A 12,636-nucleotide genomic window follows, 5' to 3' on the forward strand; every position below is an offset into this window, starting at 1 on the left:
AGCATTTTATTTGAATTTTCTGCCACTTCCTAAAGTTTCACTCAGCATTGTTCTCTTTGACGTTGACATTTCACATGTGCGATTGAGAACTTGTCCTATTTCATAGTCCTCATTTTGTAATGTAGGTTAAAATTATTTTCCTGTAGGCAAAGGAAAAATAGCAAAATTACTGAATTCTGTTTTCTTAATTGCAATATAAGGAATGCAAAGAAAGTGCAGAAGTAAAAAAATAATAAATGCTATCATCCCCCTACCCCTGGAGACCACAGTTGACACACATATGTGTATGGACACTAGAGTATTTGAGAGGGGTGTGCGTGTGTGTGCGTAAAATTGTATGTCCTGCTGTATCTTTCACCTAACAGAACATGAGCATAGTTTCAGTCATTAAAAATTCTCTAAAGCTATTTTTTTTAATGGCACTGTGGTCCTTCATATCAGTGTACCATAATTTGATCATCACCCTGTTATTGAATAATGACTTGCAACCAAGCAATTGGTTACCAAGCTAAAGGGGAAATTTCAGTGGACTATTATTATACTTGTTAATATGTTACACAGACTTATATTTATCATGTAGAAAAATTTAAAGCTTGCTACTTTGTATCCCTTATGGAAAGAGGTAAGGCATTTATAAATATATTACTATTATTATAACAGTATAACTTCAGTGGATAATGGTATGTTTCTTATTAACATATTTATTCAAAGTTGGGATGATTATAGTATTACTTACGTGACTAATAACTCTTATCACACAGTTCAAGAAGCATGTAGTGTCTAAGGAAATAGTTTGCCTAACAACTAGAATTGGAAACAGAGTAGGACTAGGGAAATGTTGATATTTCAACCTAAATGACTAAATAACGAATATGGAACTCAGAATAAGTCATTTGGTGTGTGAATGCAACTATTTTCCTTAACCGAATGTGTTTGCCATCCCTGGCATTCCTGTGTGTTATCAGTTCTTCTAAAATGCACGAATGCTGGAGCACCTGGGTGGCTCAATCAATGTTGGACTCTTATTTCAGCTCAGATCATGATCTCACACTTGGTAGGATTGAGCCCCACCTCAGGCTCCCTGCTGGGAGCCAAAGCCTGCTTGGGGTTCTCTCTCCCTCTTTTTCTGCCCCTCCCCCATGCACACGCTCTGTCTCTCAAAATAAATAAATAAACTTAAAAATTAAAATGCACGAGTGGTCAACAGCAAGGGGGAAGGGGGGCATCTAAAATATCATCAGAACCAGTACCAGAAAGGATTGATGAGAAAGATCATTGACTGGTACTCAAAATTGTCGAAGTTAAAAAAGTTTCATTGGTGTAAGAGGTTATAAATATTATTGTATAAGGTCATACTATATCATCTGTCATCACTGTGCTCTACTAGACTATGCAGTCCAGAACGTTTGATGGTGTCTTACACATCCTCGTATCTCTAGTGCCAAGGTAACAAAGTTTACTCGGTATTTCATGTACTGAATTGTTTCTTTGTGTCGTTACCTGAAACACTATTTAGGATCATTAAATCATGGCATAATTAACATTAACTTTATTATAATACTGTTGCAGAATCATAATCTATCTTTATTGGTGTATAATTTTAGTCGTCACTAAGAGTTTCAGTTAAATAGTTTTTTGGCGCTTCAGTTTTTAGTTTTAATAAATTTGTAAGTTGAACAGCCATCACCATAATCTAGTTTTAAAATATTTCTATCACTTCCAAAAATTCCTTTATGCTTCTTTGCAGCTGATCTCTTTTCCCACTGCCAGTTGTAGACAACTCCTGGTCTGTTTTCTGTCTCTGTAATTTACCTCTTCTGGATATTTGCATAAATGCAATCATACAAAATTGCAACTGGTTTTTTTCATTTAGTGTAGTGTTTTGGGGTTTCATCCATATTGTAGCATATATCAGTAGTTTTTCCTTTTTATATTGCTGAATAATATTTGATTGGGTATATATATATTTTGTTTATTCATTCACTGATTGATGGGCATCTGGATTGTTTCCAGCTTTTCACTCTTCTGAATAACGCTGCTATGAACGTTTGCATACGTGTCTTTGTGTGGACATAAGTCTTTATTTTTCTTGGGTTGGATTCCTAGGAGTGGAATTGCTAGGTCATGCGGTAGGTCTGTGTTTAATTTTTTAAGAAACTGCTAAACATTGGCAAAGTGGCTGCATCATTTTACAGTATTACCTGCTTCACATCCTCGCCAGCATATATTTTTTTTTGTCTTATAGCCATCCTAGTGGTTGTGTAGAGGTATCTCTTGGTTTTATTTTTTTATTTCCCTAATGACTAATGATGTTGAGTGTGTTTTCATGTGCTTATTATTATTTGTGGATGTATTTGGTGAAATGTTTATTCAGATTCCTTTGTCATTTTTTTTCTGGATTTTTCATCTTATTACTGAGTTTTGAGAGTTATTTATATATTTTGGATACAAAGCTTTATTTTTTTTAAAAATTTTTTAAGTTTATTTATTTATTTTGAGAGAGACAGAGCCCCTGGATACAAATCTTTATTACACATATGATTTGCAATTATTTTCTCCTAGTCTGTGACATGGCTTAATTTTCTTTTGAAAAATAAAAGTAGGGGCACCTAAGTGGCTGAGTCAATTAAGTGTCCAACTCTTGATTTCAGCTCAGGTCATGTTCTCATGGTTGGTGAGTTCAAGCCCTGCATGGGGCTCTGCACTAGCAGTGTGGAACCTGCTTGGGATTCGTTCTCTGTCTCCCTCTGTCTCTGCCCCTTTCCTACTCACACACTCTCAAAATAAATAAATAAATAAGTAAGTAAATAAGTAAATAAATAAATAAAGACATTTTAAAAGCGTATACTTACCTAAAAAAAAAAAAAAAAGAAAAGTAAAAGAAAAGGATTTAATTTTGATGGATCCCTATTAAAGTTTTTATGTATTACCTTCAGTTAAATAATTTTGTTTATTAAACTTATTCTTTTGAACTCAGGTTACAGAAATTTTCACTGAGAAATTCCCAGTAACTTTTATTGATTCAGGAATAACCTTACCATTCTGTTTCATTTTCTCCATGCTATAAGGATTTTTTCTTTTTTTAATCTGTTTACTGTCTGTTTTTCCACATTCTTGAAGATTTGGGAATATAGATTAGTTTTTCTATTTGAAGTACAATTAAAATGCTAATCGTTTTTATTGCTGACAGAAATGGAATTCATATACCTCATACCTGCCCCCACTGCAAAATTTGGCTTTCAGTTATTCATTTCTCTGTACTGTATTTTTCATTCTTTTTTAGTACTTTGTAGTGTTTTAAAGAACAGTGAAAAACGCTTATATCAACTAAAAGCAATTGAAATTACTTTATATGGTGGCAGATGGTACCTAGACTTACATAGTGATCATTTCATGATGTATGTAAATGTTGAATCACTGTGTTGTACACCTGAAACCCATATAATATTGTATGTAAACTCTTCTTCAGTTTTAAAAAAAAGAGCAATTGAAATTTAAAATTTAATATTGAAATGTCTACCTTGCTGTTCTTTTCTTAGATACTTTTTGGCAGTCCACTTTGAAAAACATTATGTCATTTAGAATTTACTTCTTTATAAGATCCTTGACTTCTGAGTGAGAACATCACAAAGAAACTCAAAACCTTGGTAGAAGGCTGTTCTACTGCAATATGTGCCCTAGCCAGCAGCACAATTAACAAAGACACAGAGTGATGAAAGCTTTTTCTAGAGGAAAGCAGGAAGAAGATTGTTTGGGTGTTAATTTTGTATTTGACATCTTTAAAGAATCTTCAATTATCCAACCTTAAAGTTCAATTATCCAACCTTAAATTATCCAACCTTAATGTAGTTCAGGCTCTTGACTTCTTTTCTTTTTTTAATGATTATTTATTTTGAGAGAGAGCTTGCAAGCCAGGGAGGGACACACAGAGGGAGAGGGAGAATCCCAAGCAGGCCCCACACTCAGCGCTGAGCCCAATGTGGGATTAAATCTCAAGAACTGTGAGACCATGACCTGTGCCAAAATCAAGAGCTGGACATTTAACCGACTGAGCCACCCAGGTGCCCCCAGGCTCTTGATTTCTTAGATGAGTAGCTGAGGGTCTCTTGGCTACTTAGTGGCAGAACTAGGTTTAGAACTCGAAGTCTCCTTCTCCTGGTTTACTAGTTTTTCTGCTTTTCTCTGCTTCCATTTGTTTTCATTTTCACTTTTCCAACCTTTTAACTTTTTTATTTAGTTTAAAATAGCATTCTGAAATGTTTGCTTTTTCCCTCTTTATCCTATGATTTATGTTTTAATATCTCATCTTGCTTGCTTACAGCGTATTTACTGCTAGGATCTTAGGAACCTGAGCTTCTGTTGTTATTTTGTCCATGTTGTTATTTTAGTGCTCCTGTGTATAATTCCAGCCACTTTTCCTCTTAAACTTCTTAAAATGGTGGCTCTGACATTCAGGCAAGAAAATGAACAGCAGTCACGTGCTTTGAGCTGGTGCACTCTGTCGAAATGCACCTCCGTGCTCTTTTGCCATTCCTACATCTGGATCACAACAACACGTACAAGATTAGCGTGACCCAGCACAAATTTGTGAGGTCGTCTTATTCTTTTAAAGGCTCTTTATTCTCACCTAAATTTGTGCCTGCCCAACCTGCACATCCATCCCTAGAGAGTACGGGTGTGATTCCCCTTACATTTTTTGAAGGGGCCAGTGAGGTAGCCACACTCACAACTCTAATCCACAGACTGCCTCTTAGGCAATTTCAGATGTTACAGGTGGATATCTTTGTGACAGGTTTCTTCCCAGCTGTCACTAGCTTACACCGATTGGAGTGCACACACACACACTATACACACACTTCATTGAAATGATATAAACAGCATCTGTACTTTTGAGGTACTTTTGATAGTACCTTTCACACCAGGGGAGGCCACGTTTCTAACACCAGTATCTTATCTTTGGAAAAACTTTTATTTGCCTCTTCCTTTGGTAAGCTCATATTGGAAAATAACTGTCATTTCAGGATCTGTGGGGAGTATCCAAAACACCAAGTCACTGTTTCAGTAAAGAACTGTTTACTGTCTGGTTCAGTCCACCTGTGGTATTATCTGACAAATGGGAAGCATTTTGAAACACCTGCCCTCGACTTAAGTTGAAAGCGAAAGACTCTAAGACTGGGTGTGTGTGGATAAGAACTGGCTGTCATCACATGACGAAAAGAGAAAGTGCTTCATAAATGTTATGTGGCACCATTGTCTACTGCTCCTTACAGCAAGTGATTCATGCATGGAGGAATTTTGCCTTATTTCATCATATGAAAGTAGAGTGTACTAATATTTGTGAGGATGTGCTTTAGGTCATTGTTCTCGTGGAGTAACTAATGATGAGCTGCTTTGTGTGTTTCTTTTTTTGTTTTGTTTTGTACGTGGCTACAAGAGTTAGCCAAATTAGAGGTAACAGGAAATAACCAAAGGTGAGCTCAGGTAAAAATTTTTTTGTGGTGTCAGCGGTAGTTAAAATGACTCAGGGCTAAGCTACGGTACCAGACCTGAAGTGAAATATTTCTTTCTTCATTCATTAAAGACAACTTACAAAAAAATAACAAAAATTTAAAAATATAGCTTTTATTCTTTTACTTTGGGGAATACAAAACACCTATAAGCTTTGTCCAATTATAGTTTATTTCCCAGTTTTCTAAGGTGAAATAGAAGAACCTAGTCAGTTAGGCTTATGAGAATGAAAATGTCTATTTTCACTTTTATAAATTTATTTCAGGGTTCCAATTGATCAGTATTCTGTCACACTTGTGCGCTGGTTTAATCCTGAATTCATATGTGATATTGTACAAGTGGAGTGTATGTGTAGGTAAAGGCTTATTTACATTCTGTGGCAAATCAGTAGTTTCCCCACATCTCTCTTACCAACAAGGACGATCCCGTAACCACTTACCTTTTTCCATTTCCATTTCTGCTGTTTCCCGGGGTTTTTTTTTTTAACTCTTTGAGACCCTTCCCAACTACCATTTAACTTTTGGTTTCCATTTGATGTTATGTATTTCATTCGTTATCAATCAGTTCCTTTGCATCATACTGTCTGCTGGCACTGGATATAGCAAGAGGTATGAGACATAGTTCGTGCTTTCAGGAGACTTGACTACAGTTGGAGTGGGCAGAAAGATGCCCGGATGTGGTGTGTGCAGGAATGGAGACATGCAAAGAATATTAGGAAGCGCCTGGAATTGCCCTTCCGTATTCTGAGCTGAGTCTTAAAAGACGAGCAGAAATTAGATGAAAAGGAGTGACCAGGTCATACGTACCACGTGGCCACCAAAGAAGTAGACTCCTTCACCAGCTACCCAGGGGCTGGTTACTAAGTGTAATATTTGGTCTAAAGCGCTCTTCTAAAATTTCCGTACTCTGTTTGCTGAGGGACTAGCCAATTTTTTTCTATTTCTCTCTCACAAATGTGCAGAAGATTTTCAGTGATGACAGAAATGTGGGAAAAGCATTGAGGAGCTAAGTGGTCTATTTGTTTCATTAGCATGTTGGAAGATAACAACTGAGACTAGAGGTAATTATAGACCCCATTTAGGTGGTCTAAGTTAAAGTTACAGTGCCCTAGGGGCGCCTGGGTGGCTCAGTCAGTTGATTTTGGTTCAGGTCATGATCTCAGGTTGTGGGATCGAGCCCAGGTTGGGCTCCGTGCTGAGCTTGGACCCTGCTTAAGATTCTCTCTCCCTCTCCCCCTCTCGCACATGCTTGCTCACTCAAAAAAATTATATTGCTCTATTGATATATGCTTTACAAAAAACAGTGGTTTTTACAAAAAGTAAAAAGAGATGGTGCATTCACCGTTTTTCTCCTTTGCTCTGTAAACATTAGATTGTGTTTATATGGTGAATTAACTGTTGGATGTTATAATAATTTTTTTAGACATAAAGCAATTAGAGAAAAGAAACATTTAAATTTCATGTTATTCATATGAGTCAGATCCTTTGAGTGCTAGAATTGAAGCTGGTTGATTGATGTCTTGTGATTTGAGGTTTGAACCAACAACAGTCACTTTTGTCAGCATGATGACACTGACACATATTCATGCCACAGAAACATAAAACCTACAAACCCCCAAACTTCATCAGAACAAAGGTTTAGGAGTAAGAATAATGGGTTTTACAATTTTGGTAACTTTTTTTCATTCATTTAGAATTCATTTTTATTGTAGTATCCCTTTGTACCTTCACACTGGGTTGGAAGATCATTTGGTTGGTTGTTTTCTTCTTCCTTCTTTTCTTTCTCTTTCTTTCTTTTTTGTTTAATGCATCCAGGTTTCTTACTCTGAAATAAGGATGACTCCTGCTATCAGCCTCATAGAATGGTTGTAGGGTTTAAGGAAACAAAGTATTTGTTTAAAAGTGAGATTTCATGAGGTGCCTGAATGGCTCAGTCAGGTGTCCAACTCTTGCTTTCATCTCAGGTCATGATCTCACCGTCAGGGAGTGGAGCCCCTTGTCAGGCTCTGCACCAAGCCTGGAGCCTGCTTAAGATTCTCTCTCCCTCTCCCTCTGCCCCCCCTCCCCCCATCACATGTATGCACATCTGCACATGCTCTCTCTCAAAAAAAAAAAACAAAAAACCTCAGGCGTACCTACCTGTGTGACTAGGTCAGTTAAGTGTCTGACTCTTGGTTTCAGCTCAGGTCATGATCTCACAGTTCGCCAGTTTAAGCCCCATGTCAGGCTCTGTGCTGACAGGGCAGAGCCTGCTTGGGACCTTCTCTCTCTGTCTCTTTCTCTCTCTCCCTTCCTCCCTCCCTCCCACTCTGCCCCTCCCGTGCACGCTAAAGTAAACATTTTAAAAAACTGCCAATAAATATTTGAAGAAAAGTGTTTAAGAAGGAACACTAAGAGGGGCGCCTGGGTGGCGCAGTCGGTTAAGCGTCCGACTTCAGCCAGGTCACGATCTCATGGTCTGTGAGTTCGAGCCCCGCGTCAGGCTCTGGGCTGATGGCTCGGAGCCTGGAGCCTGTTTCCGATTCTGTGTCTCCCTCTCTCTCTGCCCCTCCCCCGTTCATGCTCTGTCTCTATCTGTCCCAAAAATAAATAAAAACGTTGAAAAAAAAATTAAAAAAAAAAAAAAAGAAGGAACACTAAGAATTTGTAAAGACATGGGAAGATGTCCACAGAATATTAAATTTAAAAAATAAATAAAAGTGATGGGGCACCTGGGTGGCTCAATCGGTTAAGCATCCAACTTTGGCTTGGGTCATGAACTCATGGTTCATGGGTTCAAGCCCCGTGTCAGGCTCTGTGCTGAGAGCTTAGAGCCTGGAGTCTGCTTCGGATTATGTCTCCCTCTCTCTCTATCCCTCTCCTGCTTGCGCTCTCTCTCTCTTTCTCAAGAATAAATTAACATTAAAAACATTTTTTTAAATAAAAAATAAATAAAGGTGAGATTTTATAATCGTGTTTTTCCAGGGTTTTACAATTAACATTTTTTTCCTGCAGTTTTGTTAATATTTTTTTTTTACAAATTACTGTGTTTATAAGAAATTTACAAAATAAAGTTAAAAGGAAGCAGTTTTTCTTGTTGTTTGTTGATAATCCCACTCTGCAGAGACAGGTACTTGTTGATATTCGACATATGTACAGAAAGTATAAATTTATGATGACCTTTAAATGTAAATCAAAGGGCACCTGGGTGGCTCAGTCGGTTAAGCCTCTGACCAGCTCAGATCGTGTTCACGAAGTTCATGGGTTTAAGTCCCGCATCAGGCTTTGTGCTGAGAGCACGGGGCCTGGAGCCTGCTTTGAGTTGTGTCTCCCTCTCTGCCCTTCCCCTCCTGCCCTCCCTCCCTCCCTCTCTCTGTCTCTGTCTCTCTCTGTCTCTGTCTCTGTCTCTCTCTCTCTCTCTCTCATATAATAAATGTAAACCAGTATTGTAACTTTTTTTTTTTAATGCTTATTTACTTTTGCGAGAGAGACAGAGTGTGTGCTGGGGAGGTGCAGAGAGAGGGAAATCCAGAATCTGAAGCAGGCTCCAGGCCCTGAGCTGTCAGCACAGAGTCCAAAGTGGGGCTCAAACAGAGGAGCTGTGAGATCATGACTTGAGCCAAAGTAGGACACTTAACTGACTGAGCTACTCAGGTGCCCCTGTAACTTCTTATATATCAGATTATGGCAAGAGTTCTATGCCACTGATTTTTTCCTTTTTAAAAAAAATTTTTTTTAATGTTTATTTATTTTTGAGAGACAGAGACAGAGTATGAGCAGGCAAGGGGCAGAGAGACAGGGAGACACAGAATCTGAAGCAGGCTCCAGGCTCTGAGCTGTCCTTTTTTTTGGTAAGAAATTAACTTCTGGACATGATTTGAATATACCAGAACTCTGGCTCTGGCAAGAAAGAAATAAGCTTACTTCACTAGGGCATCTATTTAATCATTGTGGCCAGCTCAATTATCATACACTTGTTAAAATATATTTAATGTAAAAATCTTAAGGCAAGGGATCTGACAGTGTTGCTGTTAGTGAAAGCTTTTCACTGAAGACTCTAAGCAGTGGTTCACACATTTATTTGAAGTTTCAGCTATTCACAAGTAACCATGGAAGGCCCATTCATAACTTTGCTGAGATACTGTGGGTCTGACATGTGGGACTGGGTCACTGGTCGCTTGCCCTCTCAGCCTCATCCTGACACTCCCTGGTCTTCGTTGTTCTCTCTCCCTCACTGGATGCATGTGCATATTTTATATTAAAAGATGATGTAGTGTCATTCACAATGGGAATTCAAAAAGTTATTTAAATATAGCCCTCATGAGCAAAGATCTTCACTCCAGTTTGGACACAAGCAATTTGTTAGGCTCAGTTTAAACTTGGTAATTATAATAGAGTTTCTTTTCTTAAATTTATCATTTTGCCATCCAATTCTAAGTGAAAATGAGTGAAATTCTTTGCCTTGATTGTTTCATTCTCCCTCCATCTTTGTGCTTTGTCCCAACACATGGACAGTATGGACTAATCTTGGTCATACAGAATCTGTTCATGACTTAATTCACTGGCATATGCCTTTCCTAAGGTCACTGAAATAATAAAGTGATAATTTTCCTCATTCCCCATGAGTGAGGATGATGACATTACTGTGCCTGTCAGAAGATGCTTCTGATTTCCTCTCAATTCTTGTTCTTTACCTAAATCTCAAGAAGTTAAATGAATTAACCAGACTCCTTAAAAAGTGGGTGTAGACCCATCATCTTTAACACTAGAAAACAAAATTCCCTTAACAAAATAACACATGCAGGTGATTAAAAGCTAGTCATCTCTTCATTAAAAACTTCTGTGAGACCTCACTCTGGCCATATATAAACAAGTGTAATTATTGCTTACATTTTAAATAAAACAGTGAACTATCCTGTAATTCATACTTGACAAATATTAATGTTCCCTATTACACCCAACTGGAATTACTGGGTCATTTTATGAAAGCAGATGAAAAACATTTGAACCTATATTTCCAAAGTTTTATTTTGTTTTTGGGTTTTTTTTTTAAATGAACAAGTTTTAATGTCTAACTTTTATCACATTTTAATCTAATTACCAGGAGGCTTTTAATCAGTTTATTAAAATGGTCTTTCAGTCTCTTAATTTAATACAATATCTTTTTATAGCTAATTGTGGTGGTTTTTTGGTTTAAACTTTGGTTTATGTTCTCATTAAGAAATATAAAGATTATAAGCGAAAGTCAATGAAAGAATTAACATGGACATGTTTTGAAAATCTTGTTTAAAATGTTAAGAGTCTAGGCTCTGGGAATATTTGGGGCAGATACAATTTTTAAAATACATAAAATATAAAAATTATGCATGGAAATAGATATGTGGTATGTATTAATTGTGATATTATATGTTCATTAAGACCTGTACTACTAAGTGAGTATATATCAGGAAGAAGTTAATGTAAGTATTTTTAAATGGGTTTGTATTTCTCTGATAAACAGCACTCTCCTTCTGTTTGTGATCACAGGATAAAAGCTCTGTAAGCTTGTATATGTTCATTTTTACTGCTACATCATGTAGTGTGCTCTTAAGATTGAGATCTCATTCCCCAGGAAGCATTTCTGTCTAAGATTAATTGCCCTTTTAAAATCAGCGTTTGATGTATTCCTTTGGCTATATCCTGGCTTGGTTTAACCCTCTTTGACCTGACCTCACTGACTATTACCGCTGAGGCTGAGTCAAAATCCTTCAGCATGATGTATGCACTTCAGATTTCTGCCTGTGGTTTTTCATGTTGATGGATTCAATTAGTTGGCGTTTTACTAATGAACATATCAGAGGTTAAAGAATTTATCAGACAGAACCAAATTGTTCAGACTAGTGGTAATCCAAAAGCTCATCTCTTTTATTTGTTTAAAACTTTTTCAGAAGTATTAAGTATTTTTCAGAAGTTTTACTTTCAGCATCACACATTCCAAGATAACAAATCAAGTCATTTTCTGCTGAATTATAAAATATAAATGTGAAACCACAAAGCTAAACACAATGGTTACAGCATTTGGTCTTAGATTTCTGCTATTCCATGTTCACAAGTATGAACTAAAAATAAAAATTAAACTGAAATTTTCGGATTAAAGCATTTTCCTTTGAAGGAATACCATTCATTTCTCTAGCTTCCTTTAAATTCAAGGAGATTCACATATTTAATATGGTTATTAATGGTAAAAATGAAATTCATACATCTCTAGAATCTCAGCTAGCCTATTTTTAAAAACATTTAGGTCATATTCCTTATTGAAAATTGGCTAAAAAGTAAGGACTAAATGCAGATTGAGATGGGGAAGATTTGAGCCATTGCTAATAGAAATCTCTAAAAGGCAGATCTGTCACATACTGTCAGTTCTCAAATAATGACCTATTTTTAAATGTATAACAGAGATACTGGAAGGCTTTTTTCTCTACCTGAATGTTCTCATCTTTAAAAAAAAAAAAAACATTACCTAAAGTCTACTAAATAACATAACAATAGTACAGCCTAGCTCATTGGACTTGTCAGTGATATGCTTTACTAAGTATATTTGTTGAGAGTACAACTAACTTAATTCAGAGGGTTTACAGTCCGGAAGGAATTGTTTAAACTGTCATTCCTTCTCTTGTTTGCATAATAATCAAGTCTTTGGGTTTTCGTTGTTGTCATCTTTCTTTCTTTCTTCTTTTCTTTTTTTTTTTTTTTTTTTAGCACGTTCATGAAATTTGTGTGCCACACTGACACTGCATAATAATGAGACTGAGTAATTCAGAGTCTGTATTAACATTAAGCCAAATTCTCACAGCCCTTTGCATGCTAATTACGTAGTCAAATCCATGGTTTTTATATATCTTTTGATATATCTGGTACTGAAAGAATTACCGCATTCCCATAACTTTGTGTACAGGAAGTACAGGAAGAGAACTACAATGAGTGTTTACTTTTTGTTACTATACTATGATCTTTTAAAAACTAGTCTTCTGTCTTCACCTACTCTGTAATATTTTCAGCATTCTTGTGTTTTTAGGGAGTGAGCAGGAGAGAGGAGTGGGGAAGAGGGTCACTAATTTTACTGAGTACCTACTGGGTCTAAGCCCTGTGTAGGACTGTGTGCTGAGTGCTC

The 12,636-nt window shown here is 36.8% G+C and overlaps 1 protein-coding gene across 2 annotated transcripts in view; it reads left to right on the top strand.

Moving 5' to 3' along the window:
• ATG5 (autophagy related 5) overlaps positions 1-12,636 on the top strand; it is a 129,084-nt gene that overhangs the window by 109,874 nt on the left and 6,574 nt on the right. The window lies entirely within an intron of this gene.

Source organism: Lynx rufus, unplaced genomic scaffold (assembly GCF_022079265.1).
Source record: "Lynx rufus isolate CCGP_SWC_20201006 ecotype Redwood Valley unplaced genomic scaffold, mLynRuf1.p SCAF_6, whole genome shotgun sequence".
Classification (NCBI taxonomy): Eukaryota; Metazoa; Chordata; class Mammalia; order Carnivora; family Felidae; genus Lynx; species Lynx rufus.